Here is a 22919-nt window from a genome sequence, read left to right as displayed (position 1 = left end):
ATTTTTGGATCTGATACTAGTCTGTGGAGAATACAACTTAATAACAGCATTTCAAACAATGGCATTTGAATGATCCTTCATTCTGACACGTATGACTGCCTTTTTGTGTACTTCAACAGTAGGGATCCATGACACTGGACTTTCCACTCAGAAATTTGATTTTTATTTTGCCACAATAAGATTTTTGTAATCTACCCATGACCTCACATAATGTAATGACTACAACGCACTGAGAAAAAGACATTTAATATCCCCTCTCCCTGAAATCCACCATCACATTTACAAGCCACTACTGTAATATTAAACCATGAGATAGGACTGATGAGAGGCTAGCCTTTGGCCCTCATTTACCATCACCCTATAGCCATTCAGAAAGCTAGCCCTGGCATGTGTGATTCAACCCGCTCAGAGCGGGACTATTTAGCAACAGTGCTAGCTGAAGGGCTATCTGCAGCAGCAGGGCTGGTTGATTGGGTGGATATGATGGCTTGTTTAAGCCCATAAAAACAAGTGAATAAACATGTGCTACTGTGTCACTGGGAGCAAAGAGGGAGGTAGGTGGGGGAATACATTAGAATCTATACCCAGCAATTGGAAGTGCAGATTGTGCCATTTTGATGGGTCTGCTACACAGATGAATCCAGAACTGAAGGCTGGGGTGCTTCTTTATTGTTAGTTGGGGGCATTTCACTTAGTATCCCCCCACCATCCATACTGGTGGGTCCATCTCACACCCAGATGAATGGAGGAACTTGGAGCTGATTGCACTGGGCGAGAAATTGATCATTTACCAGCGACACATAGTATAGTTGTGGAAAGTGTTGAAGTAATGTTAGTTCAATCTCCTGGTTGAAACAATCCCAGTCTAAAGCATACACTACCTACTCAAATGTTAAATAAATAATACCTACTTGCCTAGTTAAATGAAGGATAAATATAACATTTTTAAAAAATGGTCAGGGCTGGTCTGTCTGGGCAATGAATCAGGTTTCAGAAATTTGTGTGAAGAAAACAAATATTAAATCAATCAAATAAAATGACGTTTGTCACATGCTTCGTAAACAACAGGTGTAAACTAACAGTGAAATGCTTACTTATGGGCCCTTCCCAACAATGCAGAGAGAAGAAGAAAAACAATAGAAAAACAATAACACAAGGAATAAATACACAATGAGTAACGGGAACGTGGCTATATACACAGGGTACAAGTACCGAGTCCATGTGCAGGGCTACGAGGTAATTGAGGGAGAGATGTACAGTACATTTAGATAGGGGTAAAGAGACTACAGTAGGTAACAGTAGGGATAATAAGCAGTTGCAGCAGCATATATGATGAGTCAAAATTCTTAAGTGCAAAAGGGGGTAAATTAAGATTGTCCGGTTAACTATTTGGTGAACTGTTTAGCAGTCTTATGGCTTGGGGGTAGAAACCGTTCAGGGTCCTGTTGGTTCCAGACTTGGTGCATCAGTACCACTTGTCATGCGGTAGCAGAGAGAACAGTATGACTATGGTGGCTGGAGTAAATTTTTAGGGCCTTCTTCTGACACATATAGAGGTATAGAGGTCCTGGTATAGAGGTCCTTGATGGAAGGTAGTGTGGCCCCTGTGATGTAATGGGCCGTGTACACTACCCTCTGTAGTGCCTTGCGGTCGGATGCCTAGGAGTTGCCATATCAAGCGGTGATGCAGCCAGTCAAGATGCTTTCAATGGTGCAGCTGTAGACATTTTTGAGGATCTTAGGGTCCAAACCAAATATTTTCAGTCTACTGAGGGGAAAAGGGAGTTCTTCTTCACAACTGTGTTGGTGTGTTGACCACGAAAATTCCTCAGTGATGTGGACACGAGGAACTTGAAGCTCACGACCCGCTTCGCTACAGCCCCATCGATGTGGATGGGGGCATGCTCGGCCCTCCGTTTCCTGTAGTCCATGATCAACTCCTTTGTCTTGCTGAAGGAGAGGTTGTTGTCCTGGCACCACACTGCCAGGTCACGGACCTCCTTCCTATAGGCTGTCTCATTGTTGTCGGTGATGGTGTTGGAGTCGTGTGTGACCACACAGACGTGGGTGAACAGGGAGTACAGGAGGGGACTAAGAACAGACCCCTGAAGGGCCCCTGTGTTGAGGGTCAGCATGGCGGATATTTTGTTGCCTACCCTCAACACCTGGGGGGCAGTATGTCAGGATGTCTGGGATCCAGTTGCAGAGGTGTTCAGTCCCAAGGTCATGAGCTTAGTGACTGAACAGCATTCTCACATAGGTGTTCCTCTTGTCCAGATGGGAGAAGACAGTGTGTAGTGCAATAGATATTGCATCATCTGTGGATCTGTTAAGGCAGTATGCAAATTGGAGTGGGTCCAGGTGTCTGGGACGATGATGTTGATGTGAGCCATGTCCAGCCTTTCAATGCATTTCATGTCTACAGATGTGCATGCTACAGGTCGATAGTCTTTTAGACAGGTTACCTTGGCGTTCTTGGGCACAGGACTATGGTGGACTGCTTGAAACATGTAGCTATTACAGAATGTGTCAGGGAGAGGTTGAAAATGTCAGTGAAGACTCTTGCCAGCTGGTCAGAGCATGCTCTGAGTATGCATCCTGGTAATCCGTCTGAATGTTATTAACCTGTTTAAAGGTCTTACATCTGCTATGGAGAGTGAGATCACACAGGCATACGGAACAGCTGGGGGCACTCATGCATGGTTCAGTGTTGCTTGCCTCGAATCAAGCTTAGAGAGCATTTAGATTGTCTGGTAGCCTTGTGTCACTGGGCAGCTTGTGGCAGGGTTTCCATTTGTAATCCATGACAGTTTGCAAGCCCTGCCACATCCGATGAGCGTCAGAGCTGGCGTATTAGGATTAGATCGTAGTCCTTATATGGAGAAACTTTTAATGTCTTTGAAATTCTGAGTTGGTTTAACATTGGAACAGAGCAAACGTTTGCTAGCTAGCTATCTAAAAAGCTTGTGTGTACAGAGCAGCACTAGAATTAAAAAGTAGTAGTTAATAAATCTAATTTTAAACATGATAACTATAGTATCCTTAACTAGCATTTCTGAACTACACTTGTAACGTCATCAGTAGACTACAGTAACCTATGCTTCAGAGGGTTAGTGGCAGGTAGCCTACATGCACACCCACTGGCAAAGATTTCCAGCTGGCAGGCTTGCGCTGCAATAAGTTTGAGTGACAGAATAAGGGCTTTTCATAGACGCTTTGTTGCGATTTTTGTGGGACTCGAAAAAAAATGCCCTGAACATAATATATCCTTATATGGAGGAACTTTTAACATCTTTGAAATTCTGAGTTGGTTTAACGTTGGAACAGAGCAAACGTTTGCTAGCTAGCTATCTAAAAAGTTTGTGTGTACAGTGCAGCACTAGAATTAAAAAGTAGTAGTTAATAAATCTAATTTTAAACATGATAACTATAGTATCCATAACTAGCATTTCTGAACTACACTTGTAACGTCATCAGTAGGCTACAGTAACCTATGCTTCAGAGGATTAGTGGCAGGTAGCCTACATGCACACCCACTGGCAAAGATTTCCAGCTGGCAGGCCTGCGCTGCAATAAGTTTGATTGACAGAATAAGGGCTTTTCATAAACACTTTGTTGCGATTTATGTGGGACTCGAAAAAAAATGACCTGAACATAAAATAACATTATTAACCCATTCCCATGCTTTCAAATGAATGGTTCTGTTCCGGAACAGTATAGATTACTTTAGTTTTCAGTGTGGGTTCTGTTCCTACAAATCATGTTTTTATTTTCTGGTTTTCGGTTCTGTTCCCTGTTCCCTGTTCCCTGTTCCAGCCCTTGTCCTGAATTGTTGTTGTCAATGCACTTATTACTGTAATGAAGCCGGTGACTGATGTGGTAAACTCCTCAATGTTATCGGAGGAATCCCGGAACATATTCCAGTCTGTGCTAGCAAATCTCTAAATATTTTATCATTGGTCGTGTGGTCCAATCTATATTTGTGTAAATGGTGCAGTAAAAATGTGTGCATTATAGAGTGATTATATATTTGATAGATGCCATTTCTATAAAATCAGAGCCCATGCAAAAATGTGCAGGTGCTCAAATTATGACTCTCCTAATGAAAATGATGATGTTATGATGCTGATCATGATGATAACAATGATGAAGATGATAACAATGAGGATGAAGATGAGTGCAGTGGTGTTAGCAAGTAAGGGCCCTGTGACCTGACTGATGGTAGTGTAAAGAACGGAGTCAGCACGCGCCCCGTGTGGATCATTGCCTTATTAATGGCTCGTCAGGTGCGATGAGGAATGGCTGCATTGTCATCTCCAGCCCCTTGGTGCAGACAAATGACTGTTTTAGGACGGAAGGGCTTCCTCGTACACTGCGCTGAGCACTAATCCCTCATATTTCTATTGTTGGATACATTGTCACCGAGGACCTCAGCTTCAGTCCCGTTATGACCCATACACAGCATCTCCAGGGCTCTAACGCACACCCACACACAGATGCATGCACACACACATGCACGCGCACGCACATACACACAACCTACTCACACACAGATTAATGCCGACAGGGTAATATTCAGCCAATGACTGACACACACACACACACACACACACACACACACACACACACACACACACACACACACACACACACACACACACACACACACACACACACACACACACACACACACACACACACACACACACACACACACACACACACACACACACACACACACACACACACACACACACACACACACACACACACACACACAGATTACTGGGTAATGCTCAGACATTGACTAATGGAAGACTGCGTGGGTGATCGAGCATACACTATACAGTAGTGTACCGCATACAACTTGAACCACAATTCTTATCAACAACAAAATAATGTTGATGAACTTTTTCTTTCATACTTGAAGTGAATCTGCTGCTGCATAGGTTAGACACATGATTTTATTTCTGGAGGTTTTGATTGGTTCCAAAACTACCTTTGACAGAACCCAGTGTGTTGCACAGGAGGGCATGAAATCAGAGTTTCGTCAGATCACAAAAGGAATCTTTTAAGGGTCCATTTAATGTGCTTTGCCTTTTTACGGTGCTGTTCATAACCAATGCCAGACTGAACTACACAACATGGTGAAGTGGCCCTCCCTTCCTACCAGAAGGCATTGGCACATATTTTGGCACAAGGCAGTGAGTGCTTGGGCTACTCCTCACATATCTTTGCTAGCAACAACATCACAATCCTACAGCCTCCACTCTCAGTCAGGGCTCTAATTCACAGTTCCAAGGACAAGGACTGAAATAAGCAAAAAAATCATCCTACAATGCCTCTTGGTATTGGAATGGGCTACAAAATACTTTACAACTGGAGGAGAGGGTGTTGCTGTCTGAGATAGAAGCTCTGATAGAAGAAAATGTTGTTGACCATTGCAATTTTTATGTAATGTGCTCTTGTGTAATGTGTACATGCTGACAACTTCCTGCTGACCTCGTGCCAGGTCCCCCTTGTAAAAGAGGTTTCTAACCTCAAGGGTCTTTCTTGCTTAAATAAAAGTTGAATAAAACATGATTCAACATAACTACACTGATCTGTGGCCAGTGTAATTATCAACTGAATCAGGCTGACTCCTGTATCATGTGTAAGTACTGAATATTTACTCAATACAATCTTATATGCATGTGGCTATTTTGAAAGTGACTATGAATCCATGTACAGTAATGTTTGGGTTACACTACCACTGCTGTGGTAATTCTGCTGAGATACAGTGAGTGGACAGCGGGAGCGAGTTTGTGAAATATGATGGTGAAAAACCAACTGAATCTTCCCCGTTGGCCAAAATCTATCACAGACTCAGTTTGTAAAAGTTATTACTTCTATTAACTCTATTGTGAAAGAGTTTCCACTTTCCATTCAAGCACTTGGACTTCCCTTTAGACATGATCTTAACCGTGTATCCCTTCTTGAGGATTTATGCATCTTCTATATATATTTTTCAGATCCTTACTCTACAATATAAACTTTGTACACAACCACACCAGTGTCCAAATACTCTATTCTAGGTTACTTTCCATGATCTCTGCCTCATTTAAGGTAAATGGAGAGTGGATTCACATAAAGAAAGTGGAGGAGGACTTCTTCTGCCCACTCACAGCCCTTACCCAGACTCTGTCATGAGAAATAGTGGCCAGTCCCGAAAGCATCTCTGAGACATATTGTAGTTTATTTTGTCGCCCGGGCATGCCATCTGTGCCATTCCAATAGAGGCTGTGTGCTCAGGCTGCTGCAGGAGAGAGGGCGTGAGGCGCAGGGTCCCTTAGTAGTTCTGCAGCCACGGCAGGTCATTAGTCAAATTGCCTAATGAGAGAGAATACAAATGGCCCCCTACCCTGACAGGAGGAATTTTGGAGATGTCAAAGCTCCTGACCCGTGCTATGAGAACAGATGATGGCGCGTTGCTATTTTCAGATCATTTTAATGACTATGGCTCTATGAATTCCATTCTTTTTCCTTTCTCTTTTTTTTCATTCCTCCAGGCGGCATAGGGGGAGATCGGGGGGGAAATTCCTTAAAGCAATTCTGAAAATCTCCCATGGAGAAGCAAAGAAGTGCTATTTTGAATGATTACTGTAAATGCAAAATGGCATTTGGCTCAATGCATTTACTAATTCAGAATTGCAACCCTCTTAACAGTTAAATAGATGCAGTCAACAAAAATAGATTCCAAATAAACATTCATGAAATGGAGACAATTGTGAAATGCCAATTCCTATACTGAACAGAGGAGTCTGCAAGTCCCAGATAGTTTGGAGGGCATGGTTCTCTGTCTCAGTGCAGCTGATCATTAGTATACAGTAGGTGGATTATATGAGTGTCTGTGTAGACTCCTCAGGGGCAGCAGTGGGGTTGCTAAACACCCAGGTTTACACAGAGAAAGAGAGCAGGGGAAATGGAGGAGCATTTAGCAAGGAGGGAGTGGAGTTATTTTTCCATCTGTGTGACAAGCAGCCCTTGAAATCTGGTTCTGGGTTGGAAGCCAGGAGGCAGTCCCAGTAGGGTGCTGGTCCATCAGTCTTCCAGAAAGTGGGCAGAGCGAGCAACACCTACAGTGAGTTGGCCACAAACACTCCAGCACAAACAGTGGATATTTAGAGCGGCAGTCTAATTTCAGAGGATTCCTCCTACGTGAGGGCCCATATTTTTTCCATTTCTGCAATGGACACTAAATACACATAATGACACAAGAGACACCTAGAATTCTATAAAATGGAGGCTAAGGCATAATGATCAATCATACATAGAGGACCTATCTTGTCACAAATGTTATATTTACAATGCAAATGTTTGGATCAATCACGTTATGCTTGTATATATTGTGATTGGTAATTGCACAACAAAGTCAAACATCACTGTTAAAGTTTGACATTTCCAATGTAGGTTAACCACGAGGACCACATAGCACAAGTCTGGGAATTGAATAAACATAAAAACTTGATGAGCAGCACATTGTCTTTAAATACTCAACAGTGGCACGATCATTGAGCCCCAGCTGTGGTTGCTGGTAAATGTGCAGCAGGATTTTTGTATAAATGAGGAACGCCTCTCTGGACAAGTGTAAAAACTGGCAGAGGGCTGACAGTAAATTGCATGCACCGGATGGGACACAGCAGAAGGCACAATTACACAAATCCTCTTAATTAGCGGATCTGTGGGAAAACTAACCTGTAATGATGCAAGGGATGTGTTGTGCCCAAAAAAACTATCTTGGTACACTCCAGAACACTGGAGAGAGGGTCACATGGCCATGTGCCCTCTGAAGAGGATCAGAGAGTGACGTGTGATCTATTGTGATCAGAGCAGCTGTACAATACAGTAAGGGGTGGTCCCCATTCTGTACTGCTCACACCGTTTCCTAGCCCTGTCAGAGCGCCTTGCCCTCTGGACTGTGGGCAGAGCAGCAGACCCTGCGAGGTTATTGGTGGCGTTATTAAGTTTTCCATGCTCACAGTACCAGGCAATGTAAAGTGGCACCTCACATGGTGAGTAATGAGCGGTGCCAGCGCGGAAGCAGGAGGGATGACAGCCAGAGAGGCCTCCTTGGCAGCCACTAACCCGGGCCTCAACCAATTCATCATCCCCCTAAAACCAATCCACCAATGCCGACACGGCATTTGTCATTCATTATGCTAATAAGCACTCCATTACTCTCCTGGTGAAACAGGTGATGGTTATTAGTTAAGGCCTTTTGGATAGTTTGACACATCGGAGTATTCTCGTACCCGTCACCGCGTAGGTCAGTATACTGTATGTGGGTGAGGTGAGGCCTATAGTGTTTTGTGTTGGGGAGACAAAACAGTTGATTCAGTTGAAATGCTACAATGAAAAGTCCATTGTACACTGAACAAAAATGTAAATGCAACATGTAAAGTGTTGGTCCCATGTTTCATGAGCTGAAATAAAAGATCTCAGAAGTTTTCCATATTCACAAAAATATAATTTTTCTGTAATTTTGTGCACAAATTTTTTACATTCCTGAAACCATCTCAAGGAAGCTCACCTGCTAAATCGGCATCCTCACCAGGGTCTTGCCATGACTGCAGTTTGGGCAGATGGCATACAGTGTGTACGGGGTCATGTGGGCGAGCGGTTTGCTGATGCCAACGTTTTGAAAAGAGTGCCCAATGGTAGTGGTGGGGTTATGGTATGTGCAGGCATAAGCTACGGACAACGAACAGTATACTGTATAACCATTTAAAGTGTGTTCATGGTTCTCCTGAAAAGAGTCTAATACGGACTTTGATCCAATCATATGGGAACTGTTTCTTAAATCAGGTCCTTTGCCATGTTCACAAACACACAAATGACTCCATCTTTGTAAAGAGGGCGATGTGTAAGACCATTTCTAAAGCATACTTCACAGTTCCTCATAGAGAACCAGTCTGAGCAGAACTATTCAATATCCCCAGACACCATTTCCAAAACGACTTCATTTCCAAAATTTCATTGTGCTCTTTACATCACACTACAGGATGATTTAGGAGACCATTAATTACAAACTTAACAAGTCAGCAGAGCCATTAAAAGATCTTTAAGACATATTTGACCATACATCTCCTTAAACTATATTTAATGACTGGATTTTGTGGAAATATTTTTGATCAAGTTCTAATTAGATGTGTGATAACAAACCCTGCTGTACATGGAGGGAATGAGGGAGCTGTGACAGGCCATCCATTGATGGTCTCCATGTCTGGCTACTGAGAATAATAGAGCACTGCTTTTTATCCCAGGGAAGAATAGAGAGCAATGAGGGATGTGACTTCAGAGTCCAGTCAGGCCTGCAAATGCAAAGCTATCCAAAGTCACTTATTTGAGTCTATAATGGGTTTCAGAAACATTGCGTTGAAATAATTTATTGGGAAATATATTAATATGCTTAAATCATTGGCCTTTTGCAGTTAGCAGATGATCAAAACAGAAATAATTTTAATTAGCTATCAAAGTAAAATTGACAAAATAAAAGAGTTGTAATATTCAAGATATTAATAACCAAAATGGTAAAATGACCACCAGCTACATTTTTGGGATTTTCACTGTGTGAGTAAGAATAATTTTAGCCCTCTCTTGCTTCTCTCTCCACACTGACCGTACGAATAAATCATTAATGGGTTTTAGAGAAAGAAGCTTTTCAGTTTTTCATGACTTGACGCAAGCCCGAACCCTTTGGCTTCGTTTCATTTAGAACAGTTTTACCGTACAGGAATTGCATACTTTAAATCTTGTATCATTTAAATTAAAAAACACTGCAGTAAATCTGCCAATACCTCCCCCCATGAAATACCCACGCAAGATTAATTTAGCTAAATTTAGCTGATGCTAAACAGAATCCAGGTGAATTTTCTATGGACCCTTACAGGAGAAGAAAACACCAAACTGGTTAGGGTTTTAATCAACCACCAGAGGTGCCACTAAGCCACTGAATAAGAAGAACTTGCTGATGACTTTTGTGTCTGTAGCCATAGTTTGTGAATTTTAATCCCTCAGCCTAAAGAATGTTGTTATTATAAAATATAGCCACACTAGTGCAAAGGCTGTTAAAATACATCATAGTGGGTTGGGATTAGAGTTGGAGATAAACAGGGGATAAACTCTTCCCCCTGCAGAGGCTAGTCCAGCAAGCTGAGCACCACAGAGAGAGATAAGATGGAACTTTTGTTTGAAACCTGATGAGAAGCCTCTTAATGAAAGTGCTGGGCTAAAAATAATCTTTTGTCTCTGTGTTAGTCAATCAAAAAATGATGTAGTTGGGAAAAAGAGGAAGAAAGAAAGTAATTTTGCATAATCAGTGAGCACCATCTGGAACAATTAACCGAATTCCACAAAACTCAGAGGATCAGTCATATTGGCTTATTAAAGATCCAGAATTATACAAGTAATAAATCCTTGGAAAAATGAAGCGTACCCCTGCCTGTCACGACTATTTTAACTTCAAATACAGTGGAATGCTTGATAAGGCTGAAAAGAGGAGATTAATATATGCAAATTATGTCGAGCATTTAAAAGCCCCCCAACAACTGTCTCGTTTTTTTTCTGTCTCTTATTACGGGGCTTTATGTTTTATTCATACACCAACTCACCTGTCATTTCATAAGATATAATATTATGAGGGTATTATTAAACAGTGTAAAGTGGCGCTTTAATTGGAGAGCTCCATTGCATTTTCCAATTATTTGGAGCAAATTAAAAGCAGATGCACATAGTTTAATAAGGATTCTAATATCGTTTCCGGAAAATCTAAAATCATTGTCATCCTTTTTGCCATGATATTTCACAACCCCAAGTTCATTTTGAATCTCCGCCAAAGTATGAGCCGTCGCCCGTCTGTTAATTGAACTTCTTTTAATGGATTGGGAAATAATTGCACTCCATATTAGGTTAGACCAGGGCCAATGTCACTTTTTTTTAATTAATGCAATAGATATGTTAATATATTCGCTTTTATTAGTTTACCTTTTTATCATGAGGATTTCTGATGAATATAATATGCTGTTCCATTGATACACAATAAAGCAGATAGTATATGAACTCCGTTCAAAACACCATCATCTTATGATGTTATCTAGTGAAGTAAAGCATCGGGAAATAAAACAGTACTCCTCATTATGTAAATTAATACAATACTATATACCATTGAAGATGCATTTTGATGCAATACTATACATTTCCTAACACATTTCATAAATACATATTTCAATATAATTAAATGCACCAAGAAAAACTTGCTCCCCAGTCAATGGTATAGGAAATAATTGGCAAAAAAAACTTGCCATGGATCAAAGAGATACTGGTGAAATATAGAAAATGTTGGGGCTGTTCTGAAAACTCCATCTTTGTTAAAATGAGCTTGAACTGTCAAGTGAGAGAAGGTTGCAAAATCAATGTGAATAAGTTTTTAATATTCTGGTAATGAATGTCAAAGCGCCTGCACATCACATCTGCACGTAATGTGACTGAAGATGACAGTTTTCCCAGACATGTTGCCTCTACTCCCCTCGACTCGTTCTTTTTTTTTGTTTGTTTGGGGTTTTTGTTTTGTTGGGAAGTGACGGAGGGTTTAATCAAGAAAGCAGGCAATTCATCAATCCTAAAGAAGCCGCCTGTACAACCCTGACAGAGCGCACATGGTTTTAGACCAACGTGAACCTGGCCAGCTGTCAACACACTACACCACACCACACAGCTCACAATTAACACAAGCCCACCGTCTGCTCCGACCCCACACTTGGTCTGCAGGTCGTCACACTGTTAATGAAGGAGGAAAGATACTGCCTCTAACAATCTAAATGTGTGGCTGGAAGGCTACTACGTGTGGCTGGAAGGCTCTCTTTCCAAGACAAATTAAGCTGAAAGATAAAGCCTTTGTACAGTATGCCACTTTGGGAAGATTAACCCCACAAAGTGATTAAAAGAGAAAGAAAGGCGTGTAGGCTTTGTGACATGGAGATAGAAGAGCAGGCACCAAATGACATTGGTACAATTATAGAGCACAGTCTCTATTGATAAAGTATGATTTCTGGCATTGCACTGAACCTCCATGGTTCTTCTAGTCACTCAAATGGAATGCCACAGAATAGACCGAGGTAGGTAGCAGGTAGCAGAAACAATAACATGAACATTCTAAATAACACTGCAAAAATGAATTCCCAAATTGTGTGAGCTCATATAATTCCAGACTGGTAGGCTTGACTGGTAGGCTTGACAGACTGGTAGGCTATCTGTACAAACAAGTAAGGAGACAGCCCGTGTGTGACAGGGATAACTGAGATGATAACTGCATGCCACAGCCCCGCTATCTCTCCACTGTGGAACAAGAGGAATCCTCACCACATGGTGTCTCTCTCCAGCTGGATAAAACCTGCTTGAGCTCCTCTTCACACACCTCGTCTGGAGCAGCACCACCCCAGCCAGTACGACGTTTTAGCAAGTTCTGACTCTACAACCAAGCCCAGATCAATTTCAGTACACTTTCCACTCTATTATTACTAAAAGAGCATTTCTCCTACAACTGCAGGTAAGTGTTAGCGTGGCATGTGATGAATCATATTTGACAGCTGTTAAACGTTCTCTTGAGTGTAATGCTGAGCTCCTCTGGGAAGCAGTGTTCACTCTTTCAGATAAGCACAGCTCTTTACCCATCTGTGATAAAAGATAGACATATACGATATGCATAGATCAATTACCAAAGGAGCGATCTACTCGTTGGTGAAGATGAAATACTTTCATAACAACATACAGATAAAAAGATGAAAAAAACTTGATTCTGCAATGATTAAAAGTGAGTGGAATTTAACACTAGCTTTAACTTATCGGTGGGTCAAGTTGGGGCACAGTGAGAGAGCTGAACAGATTTAGAATAGAGGTCAGATCATTTTCAAGAAGCCTTACTACAAACTGTATAATCTGCACCTTCCATGTTATAGGAGGTTGTACACAATGAGACTCCATATATGTGTTGTTGAGTTTGGTGCAATAAAAATACAGTTAAGCTGATATGGTATAGAGCACCTGCTGGTGCTCCTCCTGTAGTGGTTGGTGGGGAGCAGTGGAGGAAAAAGTACCCAATTGTCATACTTGAGTAAAAATATAGATACCTTAGTAGAAAGTTACTCAAGTAAAAGTGAAAGTCACCCAGTAAAATATTACTTGAGTAAACGTCTATAAGTATTCCGTTTTAAATATACTTAAGTATCAAAAGTAAAAGTATGAATCATTTCAAGTTACTTATCTTAAGCAAAGCAGTAGGCACAATTCTCTTGTTGTTTTATTTATTTACGGATAGCCAGGGGCACACTCCAACACTCAGGCATAATTTACAAACTAAGCATTTGAGTTTTGTGAGTCCGCCAGATCAGAGGAAGTAGGGATGACCACATGTTCTCTTTATAAGTGTGTGAATTTGACCATTTTCCTGTTCTGCAAAGCATTCAAGATATAACTAGTACTTTGGGTTGTCAGGATAAATGTATGGAGTAAAAAGTACAATATTTTCTTTACGAATGTAGTGAAGTAAAAGTAGAAGTTGTCAAAATATAAATAGTCAATTAAAGTACAGACACCCCCCAAAAATGTCTTAAGTAGTGCTTTAAAGTATTTTTACCTAAGTTCATTACATCACTGGTGGGGAGCGCTAAAGCAGCATGCCATGTCAAACAAGTGTACCACAACATTGAAGGTGGCATTTTCTCTGAGATCTGGAGAAGAATGCCAAGGTGTAGAATCGGTGTCAGGAGGGTAAGGGATTCAAAAGGGCAGGATCTTCTTATTCCAACACCATCATCCCCACAACAACTCCCACACTCCCTTCAAGATCAAACAGAGACCTGATCAGGACAAGACACAGCTGACAGAAGAGTGCTGGATATAGACGTGGATATAGACGTGAAATAAAAGCTATCCTGTGTGTGAACTGCCCAGGGGGCTTTGGTAGACCTTTAATGGTTTGGATCTAGGATTAGGGGATGGTTAGTGCTAAAGGAATATAACTTGTCTGTTTTACCATACTATAGGCTGGTACTACAAAAAAAAACAGGCACTTCATGGGCAGTTGGAGCTAACAAACTTGATAAGATTGCAATCCTCATCAATCAAGCTATCATGAATTACACCCTGCGACTCACCCCCACTGATCGATAAATCCACAGCAAGCGCAAGGAATGTCTCTGCTTCAGAACTGCATAATGTGACATTGGACATGGTTTGAAGTTAAATGAGCTCCTCCAGAACATTATTAAACATATCGGAGGTAGCTATAGGCTACAGTGTGTGCAAAAATGTAGGGCAACGCTGAGAAAGATGTTAATGTAATATCATACTAATGGGAACTTGAATTCAAGGATTCAAACAAATAACTAAATACTCTTTAGACAGAAAAAAAGAAGCAAACTAACTTTGGAAAAATCTAGTTGTATATTAGGTGTATGTTTGTGTGTGTTTGCCCATTTGCTCTGCTTTTGGTTTGGAAAATGCATCTTCAGGAGGCTGAGCAATGAATTTCCAAAAGGCAAGACTAACGACATACAGTATCTGACAGTATCTGCATATTCTGAGGGCAACATGGCACTATTTTACCTTTTTATCTCTTTTGATGAGATAAATAAATGCAATAATTCATATCAAAAGCAATAAAACAAGCTCCCTGACAGTTTGTGGTATTTATGAGCTGAAGTCTGCAACTCAGATTTATTTGCCATGATAGGGTCGACTTTTCCCCTGTTCATTTACATCAGCATTTGGCCATGTTAAATCCGGGCCAATGGTGAATTTTTAAAAGGTTGGCATCAATCTTGTGGAACCGATTGCCACATTTAATGAAGACTTCCCTTACCTTGCAAAGGTTGACTCCAATGCTGAAAAGGGAAGGGACATGTCTCTCCAAGCCGTGAGACATTTCACAAACACTGATAAACTGAAGGAAGATTGTTTAGACGTTCTTTTGAAGAAATGCGCTTGAGCGGTATGGTTCATGATATTGCATAGAACAATGAACAGATCCATTGAGATACACAAATGTAAATGAAGCATTCAGAGAAAACCTCTTTTAAAACATCCCTTTGCTCAAATATCACCAATTTGATAAGGTCAACATGGAGATTTGTTTAGCCAGCCTTTGAAAACTATTCTACTCAAAATGGCATCTCTCCTGGTTTAAGAACAAAGCACTTCATAACGAAATGATGGGTTGCCACTGACTGAAATCAAGGCAAGATCAGACAATGCCATAGAATAGGGCATAGCTGATTCTCCAACAAACACAGATCCTCATCGAACATGATTGAATGAAACAGGATTGAATGAAATCAGCAAACTGTTCACATAAATTGCGACTCTTTTGATTCTAATATAAAGTAAGAGGTCTAAGGGTTTTCATGTTCATATTCATACAAAACACAAAGAACTGTGTCAATCCAAATTCCGGGATTTCTAGACATAATTTGGGTGCACTGGCTATAGGGTACCATATGGCAAATCAATTACATGTCTAATTCTTAAAACAAAAACATGGCAAGTGTATTGCTACATAATCAACGGCAGCGGTTGGGCTCAGATTATGTTGGCCACTGGAGTTTTGACTACAATTCATCATCATTCTAGGCAACGAGAGCCATATTGACACTTGTTCCTAATTTGAATATTTAATTACAGTGTAGCTCCTCATTAAATTACTGTAAAACTGGGAACATAACCTGAAAGATTTAAACAATTACAACTTCACTCAGGAGCCCATTGGCCCAATGAAACCGATGCGGAATGTAATCACAAACACATATGCATAAAACCCATATGCATAAAAACCTGATTCACTTTGAGCTGGCTCACATGACATTTTCAAGCCAGAATTTTCTAAGTAAAACTAGGGTACTGCTGATTGCTTGATAAGATCAATTAGCTGTTTAGATCCTACGCTAGTGCACAATATCAATTTATGGTTGAAGATATTGTGGACGTGAGATAGAAATGAGGTAGAATAAAATGAAGCTGTCTCTCTGTTAGACAAGTAGTAGTCTACAGACAGGCAAGTAGTAGTCTGCAGACAGGCAAGACAAGGATAAAAATAATATCAGTGAAGAGCCTGAGCTCTGATAGAGTTGGTAGTTCTTATTTTGACACACATCCAGCCTCTTCCATGACAACATCTCCACACCTTCAACATGCAGACAGTCCTGATTTGCAGGGGCTGCTTTCTCAACCATCATTATCTCCCTTTAAGCTTTGTGTCAGGTGCTGAAAACAATAGCTGCCTGAATTCACAGGAATCTCTGAGCACACTGAGCATCAGATCTCACTTGATGATTCTATCGTTTGTGGCACAGTTCTGCATCCATTTGCTTGATTTTGAGATACATTTGCAACTTTTTTAGGATTCCACAAAGTAAAGAAAAAGAGTGCTTTCAAGAAGTGTGACGGTGACGTTACGGCTGGGAGCTCTGTCAAAACAGCACACTCACAGACAATGATGGCCTCCCTCAAGAATCAGGTACAGGGAGAGTGCTGGTTAGGCAGCGAGGAATGGTGACAGGTACAATGCCAACACACAGCTGGAACACTTTGGAAAGTGTCAAAGGCAGAGGAAAGGACAATGTAAAAGTTAGAGAGTGCATGCATGCCAAACCTGGCATTGGGATTGAGACTTTTTTTCTTTCAATTATTGTGCTTGACCTCCGTCAGACACAAATACTTTATGAATAACAGTTTTGAAAACCGAAATCGTAAAAATATGGTCAAGTTACAGTGTGTAAAAGATTCTTGGCCTCAACATTTTTATCGCTAGGCCATTTGATTTAAAAAGTGTCCAGGCTATTATTCTAAGAGAAATGCCAAAAACCTTGATTCTGTGGGGGGAAAAAGACATGACATTGTTAGTATAAAGCTAATTTATGCCACTACTCTGTCTAGAGGTCAGATATCAGCCTCAGAAATGACAGTTTTATCAGGAGAACAAATGGCAGCGTTGGAAAAGAGGAGAGGGGAGGAGAGGAGAGGAGAGGGGAGGAGAGGAGAGGAGAGGAGAGGGGAGGAGAGGGGAGGAGAGGAGAGGAGAGGGGAGGAGAGGAGAGGAGAGGAGAGGAGAGGAGAGGAGAGGAGAGGAGAGGAGAGGAGAGGAGAGGAGAGGAGAGGAGAGGAGAGGAGAGGAGAGGAGAGGAGAGGGGGTTGCTGTTGTGGACGCATTAAAAGCCTGACCGGACGGCACAGCTTTTTCACATAAGGAACTGGCCGACTGGCCCCTCTCTAAATGGAAAGAGTGTTGAAGTGGTTGACATCAGGCCAAAGATATTCATTAAATGGAATACGCAGCAAGTCAGGATGTTCCAGACAAAACCGATCAGAAAAAAGTACAAATACAACAGGATCTTAATGTGATAATCCTGTTGCAGGATAACTTTCCTAAGTGTTTGAGATTTAAAAAGGCTCCTGAAGTTTGTAATTTCCACTTTGGAAAATGAGTCAACCCCTATGAAAATATTCATGAATTATAATCCACATATTAATTAACATTTCCTGTTGCTGTAGGATTATTTTCCTGCTGTAGCAAACTGGCTTAAATTAAGATTCTACATCTGTAACATCATAGCTCTTCAGTTTAGCTAGAGGCTCAGGTTATTCTAAACAATGCCTAGTTAACTTTAACCTAGATGCTGACAGCTTTAAATGTAAGGAATCACCAGCATTACAAGGGTCATAAAATATTTACACAAATATTGAATGAGTTTTAAACATATTTTCCACTGACTGTGAAAGGCACTTACTGTACATTTAAGGGATGCCATTCCTAAAAGACCATAACGTTCTTATAGATAACCCCAAGGCAGCATAGGTCATGGGAGAGAATTCTCATATGCTGAACATGGATAAGGAAAGTGGTCAAGTGATGCAACCAAGTTTTCAGAAATGACAGATACCGAACTGCCGCAGTAGTTCGAAAACACATAAATGCTTATTTTGGTAGCAGATACTGACGGAATTGAATCAAACATAGCCTATAAACACACATTGCAATGTATGGTAGCACAAGTTACTCGGTATAGTGAAAGGTTGCACATTCTCAGTGTTAGTTGTTTATCTGTCTATAATGAGGGTTCTGGAGCAGCCAAACAAGAAGAGAACAGCAAAATAGGCTTTATAAAATGGCATTGTCTACTTTGGCTGGCGGTAGCTTCTTCTTCAGCCCCTCCTTCTTTCTCCTGTGTGTCTGTGCATTGTCGCTGGAAATGCACTAAAGCAAGGCTCTCACACTGTGGCAGGAATTTGAATGTTAATACAAAAACAGGAGGGTGTGATCGCAGCAGGCATCAGGAGGGGGTGTGTAAGTGTGTTGCTTCGATGTGCAATTTATTCTCACCCCCCCAACGCCTCAGCAACATGAAAGTCTGCTTCAAAAGAGCTAAGGATTATCGGTAACAGTTGAGGGGGTATACGGCCTAGGCTTTCTCGATCGTTTCGAGACATCAAACATTATTCACTATCTGCTCTCCTGTCAAACCATAGTTTGCTGACTTTAAACCTTGCCATTAAAACTAGCAACTTTCACTCATCACACCGAGTAGCCATATGAACAGTGTCTCACCTCTGAATACCCCTCAGTCAGTCTGATCTCTGCTGTGAAGTGGTTGGTTTTCACACTGCACTCTACACTGAGCCTCCAACATACCAGGACAAAGCACTTGAAGCTGGCAACCTCATGGCAGGACACCCCTGCCAAGCCTCCCTCCCCACCGCCACTCAAAAGGAGCCTTGATTGTTTATTTACAATTTGCTCTGGAAATCCCCAGTACTTCATTGCAATAAATAATTGAGCTGTTGGATTTGGCTGCAGTACAAAGGCCTGCTCCTTCTATGTGGGCTCCAGGCAGGGGAAGACAGAGTAGCTGAGGATGGGGGTATGGTACGGCAACAGTATGGCATGGTGGAACTCTCTGCACTGCCTGCCGCTCTCTTCCCTTCCTCTTCATCTGTTTCTGCCTCTCTAGGCTACGTTTCCTCCCCTTTGTCTGCACAGTACAACGGCACTATGAACTACTGAAAAAAAAATAACTAATGAGAGTACAGCACATGTACGTATATTATCATTGATGAACAAATGTCATAAATCAGGATGATCAGAGTAGAAGAGTGACCCCTCGTCTCTCTCGTGTCCCTATGGTAAAAGTAGGTACTACTGGCAGGCTATGCACTGTTCATGTCAAGGCAGGTGCCTCGAGCAGGCTGCAGCAAAAGTTTGTTTTGAGCAGGAAAATAGGAATCCTGCTCATTGGAGACTATGTAAAATCAAAATAAAATCATACACATATTTAGCAGATGTTATTGTAGGTGTAGCAAAATGCTTGTGTGCCTAGCTCCAACAGTGCAGTAGTATCTAACAATTCACAACAATACACACAAATCTAAAAGTCAAATAATGGAATTATTAAAAATTAGGACAAGCGATGTCGGAGTGGCATTGACAAAAATACAGTAGAATATAATACAGTATATACATAATAGATAAGTAAAGCAGTATGTAAACCTTATTAAAGTGACCAGTGTTCCATTATTAAAGTGGCCAGTGATTCCATGTCTATGTACAGTGCCTTGCGAAAGTATTCGGCCCCCTTGAACTTTGCAACCTTTTGCCACATTCCAGGCTTCAAACATAAATATATAAAACTGTATTTTTTTGTGAAGAATCAACAACAAGTGGGACACAATCATGAAGTGGAACGACATTTATTGGATTTTTCAAACTTTTTTAACAAATCAAAAACTGAAAAATTGGGTGTGCAAAATTATTCAGCCCCTTTACTTTCAGTGCAGCAAACTCTCTCCAGAAGTTCAGTGAGGATCTCTGAATGATCCAATGTTGACCTAAATGACTAATGATGATAAATACAATCCACCTGTGTGTAATCAAGTCTCCGTATAAATGCACCTGCACTGTGATAGTCTCAGAGGTCCGTTAAAAGCGCAGAGAGCATCATGAAGAACAAGGAACACACCAGGCAGGTCCGAGATACTGTTGTGAAGAAGTTTAAAGCCGGATTTGGATACAAAAAGATTTCCCAAGCTTTAAACATCCCAAGGAGCACTGTGCAAGCGATAATATTGAAATGGAAGGAGTATCAGACCACTGCAAATCTACCAAGACCTGGCCGTCCCTCTAAACTTTCAGCTCATACAAGGAGAAGACTGATCAGAGATGCAGCCAAGAGGCCCATGATCACTCTGGATGAACTGCAGAGATCTACAGCTGAGGTGGGAGACTCTGTCCATAGGACAACAATCAGTCGTATATTGCACAAATCTGGCCTTTATGGAAGAGTGGCAAGAAGAAAGCCATTTCTTAAAGATATCCATAAAAAGTGTCGTTTAAAGTTTGCCACAAGCCACCTGGGAGACACACCAAACATGTGGAAGAAGGTGCTCTGGTCAGATGGCAACAATGCAAAACGTTATGTTTGGCGTAAAAGCAACACAGCTCATCACCCTGAACACAACATCCCCACTGTCAAACATGGTGGTGGCAGCATCATGGTTTGGGCATGCTTTTCTTCAGCAGGGACAGGGAAGATTGTTAAAATTGATTGCAAGATGGATGGAGCCAAATACAGGACCATTCTGGAAGAAAACCCGATGGAGTCTGCAAAAGACCTGAGACTGGGACGGAGATTTGTCTTCCAACAAGACAATGATCCAAAATATAAAGCAAAATCTACAATGGAATGGTTCAAAAATAAACATATCCAGGTGTTAGAATGGCCAAGTCAAAGTCCAGACCTAAATCCAATCGAGAATCTGTGGAAAGAACTGAAAACTGCTGTTCACAAATGCTCTCCATCCAACCTCACTGAGCTCGAGCTGTTTTGCAAGGAGGAATGGGAAAAAATTTCAGTCTCTCGATGTGCAAAACTGATAGACATACCCCAAGCGACTTACAGCTGGAATCGCAGCAAAAGGTGGCGCTAGAAAGTATTAACTTAAGGGGGCTGAATAATTTTGCACGCCCAATTTTTCAGTTTTTGATTAGTTAAAAAAAGTTTGAAATATGCAATAAATGTCGTTCCACTTCATGATTGTGTCCCACTTGTTGTTGATTCTTCACAAAAAATACAGTTTTATATCTTTATGTTTGAAGCCTGAAATGTGGCAAAAGGTCGCAAAGTTCAAGGGGGCCGAATACTTTCGCAAGGCACTGTATATAGGGCAGCAGCCTCTAAGGTGCAGGGTTGTATAATCGGATGGTAGCCGGCTAGTGATGGCTATTTAACAGTCTGATGGCCTTGAGATAGAAGCTGTTATTCAGTCTCTCAGTCCCAGCTTTGATACACCTGTACTGCCCTTACATTGGATGACAGCAAGGTGAAATAGCCATGGCACGGATTGTTGATGTCCTTGGTGATCTTTTTGGCCTTCCTGTGACATCGGGTGCTGTAGGTGTCCTAGTGGGCAGTCAGTGTGTCCCAGGGAGTGATGCGTTGGGCAGACCGCACCACTCTCTGGAGAGCCCTGCGGTTGCGGGGGGTACAGTTTCCATACCAGACAGTGATACAGCCCGGCATCTGTAAAGGTTTGTGAGGGTCTTAGGGGCCAAGCCAAATTTCTTCAGCCTCCTGAGGTTGAAGAGGCACTGTTGTGCTTCCTCACCACACTGTCAGTGGGGGTGGACCATTTTAGATTGTCAGTGATGTGTACGCTGAGGAACTTGAAGTTTTCCACCTTCTCTACCAACTTCCTCTGCTGTTTCCTGAAGTCCACGATCAGCTCCTTCATTTTGTTGATGTTGCGAGAGAGGTTATTTCCCTGGCACCAATGCCCTCACCGCCTCCCCGTAGGCTCTCGTCATTGTTGGTAATCAGGCCTACTACTGTTGTGTCATCCACTCTTGTGGGGCCACTTTGTTGAGGATCAGCGAAATGTGATGCATCCTACCTTCACTACCTGGGGGGCGGCCCATCAGGAAATCCAGGACCCAATTGCACAGGGCGGGGTTCAGACCCAGGGCCCGAGCTTAATGATGAGTTTGGAGGGTACTATGGTGTTGAGTCCTGAGCTATAGTTATTTAAATATATTTTTTAAATGTAACCTTTATTTAACTAGGCAAGTCAGTTAAGAACACTTTTTATTAACAATGAACGCCTACCAAAAGGCCTCCTGCGGGGGCGGGGACGGGGGCTGGGGATTCAAAATATAATACTGGACAAAACACATCACAACAAGAGAGACACCACAACACTGCAGAAGGTGTTTAGCTTGTCTGGGAGCAAGATGTCAGTGTCCGCAAAGTGACTGGTGTTTCCTTTGTAATCCGTGATTGTCTATAGAACCTGCCATGTCTTGTGTTTGAGCTGTTGAATTACGACTCCACTTTGTCTCTGTACTGATGTTTTGCCTGTTTGATTTCCTTATGGAGGGAATAACTACACCATTTGCATTTAACCATATTCCCACTCACCTTGCCATGGTTAAATGCGGTGGTTCATGCTTTTAGTTTTGTTCGAATGCTTCCATCTATTCACGGTTTCTGGTTTGGGTAGGTTTTAATAGTCACAGTGGGAGCGACATCCCCGGTACACTTCCTGATGAACTCACTCACCATGTCCGTGTATACGTCAACATGAACCCAAGCCGCATGATCATAACAATCTTGAAGCATGGATTCTGATTGGTCAGACCGGCATTGAATAGACCTTAGCACGGGTACTTCCTGTCTGAGTTTCTGCCTATAGGAAGGGAGGAGTAATCTTTATCTGATTTGCCAAAGGGAGGGCATCTGAAAAGGGAGTAGCAGTGGTCGAGTGTAATAACACAAAAAAACGTTATGGGCTAAAAATGTAAGAAATAACACACAAAAAAACTAAACACTGCAAAGTTGCTT

The sequence above is a fragment of the Oncorhynchus gorbuscha genome, linkage group LG04 (assembly GCF_021184085.1).
Source record: "Oncorhynchus gorbuscha isolate QuinsamMale2020 ecotype Even-year linkage group LG04, OgorEven_v1.0, whole genome shotgun sequence".
NCBI lineage: Eukaryota > Metazoa > Chordata > Actinopteri > Salmoniformes > Salmonidae > Oncorhynchus > Oncorhynchus gorbuscha.
This window is presented reverse-complemented; position numbering follows the sequence as displayed.